This window comes from Aptenodytes patagonicus, chromosome 12 (assembly GCF_965638725.1).
Source record: "Aptenodytes patagonicus chromosome 12, bAptPat1.pri.cur, whole genome shotgun sequence".
Classification (NCBI taxonomy): Eukaryota; Metazoa; Chordata; class Aves; order Sphenisciformes; family Spheniscidae; genus Aptenodytes; species Aptenodytes patagonicus.
The window spans coordinates 22,396,410-22,401,391 of record NC_134960.1 but is presented as its reverse complement, the minus strand read 5'-3'; the positions used below and the strand labels follow the sequence as shown (position 1 = coordinate 22,401,391).

At 65.3% G+C, this 4,982-nt stretch overlaps 1 pseudogene; it reads left to right on the top strand.

Annotated features, from left to right (window-relative positions):
* Positions 1-370: 370 nt before the first annotated feature.
* Positions 371-3,691, top strand: LOC143166263 (protocadherin alpha-6 pseudogene; annotated as a pseudogene).
* Positions 3,692-4,982: the final 1,291 nt, after the last annotated feature.

Sequence of the window (4,982 nt, the reverse complement as noted above, 5' to 3'; positions counted from 1 at the left end):
AGGAATCTGTGCAAGTAAAGAGCAAGTAGTCACGAAAAAAGGAATAAAGAGAGAAGGAAAGAGAGGAACAAAAGAAAGAAAGAAGAAAAGGGAAGAGGAGGACGGAAGGAAGAGAGGAGCGAGGGGATGACCGGCGCGGGGCCGGCGGCGCGGGCGACGGTGGGGAGCGTGTGAGGCGGCGGAGCAGCACACGGTGTCGCTGCAGGCTCAGAAACGGCGGCTCCGCGGCGAGGCGGCTCCGCCCCGGTGCGGCGGAGAGCCCGGCTGTGAGCGCGGGGGGGCGGCGCGGGGCGGGCAGGAGAGCCGGTGCGTCCGGGCGGCGGCGGGGAGCCGTGCGGGGCCCGGTCGGGTGCCGGCGGCGGCGGCGGCGATGGGCGTGTGCTGGGGTCCCGTGGTGCGGGTGCTGGTGCTGCAGGCGGCCTGGGCGCTGGGCGGCGGGCAGGTGCGCTACTCGGTGCCGGAGGAAGCCAAGGCCGGGACGGTGGTGGGCCGGCTGGCGCAGGACCTGGGCCTGGAGGCGGGCGAGCCGGAGGCGCGTCGGCTGCGGCTGGTGGCGCAGGGCCGGCGGGCGAGCGTGGAGGTGAGCGGGGCGAGCGGGGCGCTGGTGGTGAGCTCGCGGCTGGACCGGGAGGAGCTGTGCGGGAAGAGCGCGCCCTGCGCCCTGCGCCTGGAGGTGCTGGTGGAGCGGCCGCTGCGCGTCTTCCACGTGGAGCTGGAGGTCACCGACATCAACGACAACGCCCCGCTCTTCCCCGCCGCCCGGAGAAACCTGAGTTTACCGGAGAACAACCCTCCCGGGTCTCGGTTCCCGCTGGAGGGCGCGTCGGACGCAGATGTGGGAGCCAACGCGCAGCTCTCCTATACGCTCAGCCCCAGCGAGCAGTTCTCTCTGGATTTGCAAAAAAACGAGGAGGAAGGTGACTCCTTATTCCTGGTGCTCGCGAAACCGCTGGACCGGGAGACGGTTCCCGTGCACCGGTTGTTGCTGACGGCGAGGGACGGGGGCCGTCCGTCGCTGACGGGCACGGTGGAGCTGGTGATCTCGGTGCTGGACGCCAACGACAACGCGCCGCAGTTCAACCAGTCGGTGTACAAAGTGCAGCTGCCAGAAAATACGGAACGCGGCACTTTAGTGATCAGAGTAAACGCCACGGATTTGGATGAGGGGACGAACGGGAATATCTCGTATTCTCTCCAGCACTTGTTCCCTCAGGATGGCAGAGACGTTTTCGAGATCGACAGAAACAGCGGAGAGATCCGTCTTAAGGGGGACGTAGACTTCGAGGATGTTGGTCTCTATCGCCTGCAAGTTGATGCGGCAGATCAGGGAAACCCCCCGCTGTCGGGCCACTGCAAGGTGGTGGTGGAGGTGGTGGACGTGAACGACAACGCGCCGGAGGTGTGGGTGACGTCGCTGTCGGTGCCGGTGCCGGAGGACGCGGCGGTGGGGACGGTGGTGGCGCTGCTGAGCGTGTCGGACCGGGACTCGGGGGCGAACGGGCGGGTGCGGTGCGCGGTGTGGCCGGCGGCGCCGTTCGGGCTGGTGGCGACGTTCGCGGGCTCGTACTCGCTGGTGCTGCGGGAGGCGCTGGACCGGGAGCGGGTGCCGGAGTACGAGGTGGAGGTGCGGGCGGAGGACGGCGGGGCGCCGCCGCTGCGCGCCAGCCGCGGGGTGCGGGTGCCGGTGTCGGACGTGAACGACAACGCGCCGGCGTTCGCGCAGGCCGTGTACACGGTGCTGGCGCGGGAGAACAACGCGGCGGGCGCGGAGCTGGCGCGGCTGTGGGCGCGGGACCCGGACGAGGCGGGCAACGGGCGCGTGAGCTACTCGGTGGCGGAGGGCGGCGGCGGGGGCGCGGCGGCGGCGGCGGGCGTGGGGTGGCGTGCGGCGTCGAGCTACGTGTCGGTGGACGCGGAGAGCGGGCGCCTGTGGGCGCTGCAGCCGTTGGACTACGAGGAGCTGCAGGTGCTGCAGTTCGAGGTGCGGGCGGTGGACGCGGGGGAGCCGCCGCTGTGCGGCAACGCCACGGTGCAGCTGTTCGTGGTGGACGAGAACGACAACGCGCCGGCGCTGCTGGCGCCTGCGGGCGGCGGGCCGGGGCCCGGGGCCGCGGGCTCGTCGGCGTCGGGGCCGGGCTCGTCGGGGGCGTTGTGGGCGTGGGCGGCGTGGGGGGCGCCGGCGGGGCAGGTGGTGGCGAAGATCCGCGCGGTGGACGCGGACTCGGGCTACAACGCGTGGCTGCGGTACGAGCTGTGGGAGCCGCGGGGGAAGGGCCCGTTCCGCGTGGGGCTGTACAGCGGCGAGGTGAGCACGGCGCGGGCGCTGGAGGAGGCGGACGGCCCGCGGCAGAGGCTGGTGATCGTGGTGCGGGACCACGGGGAGCCGGCGCGCTCGGCCACGGCCACGCTGAGCGTGTCGCTGGTGGAGGGCGGCGAGGCGGCGCTGGCGGCCGCGGGCTCGCCGTCGTCGTCGTCGTCGTCGGGGGCGGGGCTGCGTCCGGCGGCGGGCGCGGAGGGCGGCGCGGCGGCGGCGGCGGCAGCGGCGGCGGCGGCGACGAACGTGTGGCTGGTGGTGGCGATCTGCGCGGTGTCGAGCCTGTTCCTGCTGGCGGTGGTGCTGTACGGGGCGTCGCGGTGGGCGCCGCGGGCGGCCGTGCTGTCGGGGCGCGGGCCGGCGACGCTGGTGTGCGCCAGCGAGGTGGGGAGCTGGTCGTACTCGCAGCGCCAGAGCCGGAGCCTGTGCGTGGCGGACGGCGCGGGCAAGAGCGACCTGATGGTTTTCAGCCCCAACTTCCCGCTGCCGCCGCCGCCCGGCCCCGCGGCGAAGGAGACGCAGCCGGAGCCGCCCGCTCTCCTGGACACGGTCAGTGGCCCTCCCTTTCTCGCCCCTTCTCGCCCCTTCTCGCCCCTTCCCGCCCTTCCCTCCCGCCCCCTGGGCAGGCGGTGGTGGGAGCCGTGCTCGGGCGGCGGGGCCTGCGGGCGGTGGGTGCTTGGCGGGTGCTTAAGGGTGTTGATGGGACCCTTGCACCTGCCTTCGCGTCCTCGCCGGAGCCCCTCGGCTCTTGCTTCGGCGTGGGGAAGAGATGCAGGTATTGCCGCAGCCGGCAGCAGTTACCGTCCGCAGCGGAGGTTTGCTGCTCTGGGTGGGAGTTGTTCTCCCGCAGAAGAAAAGCACTGCCGATTGCGAGGAGAGGTGCCACGGCATGAGCTTTGCAGACGCTCTTGCTTGCTGGTGTGTGGCGTTTCCACCCGAGCTTGCTGGAGGAGTGCAAGAGACGCAGGCTGTGGTGGTGACAGTGCCCCCCCGGCCCTACTTCCTGCCTTGTTACCGTGGCTGAGTGCAGTCCGTGCTGGAATCAGCTGTGGTTTCTTGTCCAAAACGGTGTCCTCGTCCTCCCCTGTGATTCTCCTCTGGAAGAGAGGGGATGGAAGGTGACAACTGGGCCTTCAGGGTTCTCTCTCCCCGTGGTGTAATTCCTGCCTTTTGGTTCTCTCAACAGTGGCATTATGAAAGTAGGGAAAGCAATAGGGACTTTCCTTTTTATTTTTCCTCTAAGTGTGCTGATACTGTAGTTCGTAGCATAAAGCGTTCAGGGAGAGGAGTGTCACCCAAGGCAGGTGTCAGAAACAGGAATTTTCTTTTCCTGCTCCCCCTTTCCCCCAGGTTGTGGACTGCATTCCTCGCCCGTGAATTGTCATGACATACGCTGACCAGTTTTGATGTTCTTTTCATACTTGCATCAGCAGCATCAACTTTACCAAAGCCCTGTAAGCCTCCTTTTCAACCAAAGAAACCCCTAACCAAAGAACCCCGAAGTGTCCTATGCGTTAGATATCACCCATTACAGAGCTGTGCTCGTCAGCATTTGGGTTGCTCTCTCACAGCATGAAATCGATGCACATTGCACTTAGAGCTGTCCCGACATCATGGGTTTATGCAAGGCAGGTCCTGCTTGACTGACCTGATCTCCTTGTATGACGAGGTGACCCACTTAGTGGATGAGGGAAAGGCTGTGGATGTTGTTTACCTGGACATTGTTAAAGCCTTTGACACCGTTTCTCACAGCATTCTCCTGGAGAAAGTGGCTGCTCGTGGCTTGGACGGGCGTAGTCTTTGCTGGGTAGAGCACTGGCTGGATGTCTGTGCCCAAAGCGTTGTGGTGAGTGGGGTTCAATCCAGTTGGCGGCCGGTCACAAGTGGTGTTCCCCAGGGCTCAGTACTGGGGCCAGTTGTGTTTCATATCTTTATCATTGATCTGGACGAGGGGATCGAGTGCACCCTCAGTAAGTTTGGAGGCGACACCAAGTTGGGCGGGAGTGTTGATCTGCCTGAGGGCAGGAAGGCTCTGCAGAGGGACCTGGACAGGCTGGATCGATGGGCCGAGGCCAATTGTATGAGGCCTAAGATGGCCAAGTGCCGGGTCCTGCACTTGGGTCACAACAGCCCCATGCAACGCTAGAGGCTTGGGGAAGAGTGGCTGGAAAGCTGCCTGTCGGAAAAGGACCTGGGGGTGCTGGTTGACAGCCGGCTGAATATGAGCCGTCAGCGTGCCCAGGTGGCCAAGAAGGCCAATGGCATCCTGGCCTGTATCAGAAATAGTGTGGCCAGCAGGAGTAGGGAAGTGATCGTGCCCCTGTACTCTGCACTGGTGAGGCCGCACCTCGAATACTGTGTTCAGTTTTGGTCCCCTCACTACAAGAAAGACATTGAGGTGCTGGAGCGTGTGCAAAGAAGAGCAATGAAGCTGGTGAAGGGTCTAGAGCACAAGACTTCTGAGGAGCAGCTGAGGGAGCTGGGGTGGTTTGGTCTGGAGAAAAGGAGGCTCCGGGGAGACCTCCACACAACCACCTGAAAGGAGGTTTTAACGAGGTGGGTGTCGGTCTCTTTTCCCAAGTAACAAGTGATAGTAGAAGAGGAAACGGCCTCAAGTAGTGCCAGGGGAGGTTTAGATTGGATATTAGGAAAAACTTCTTCACCGAAA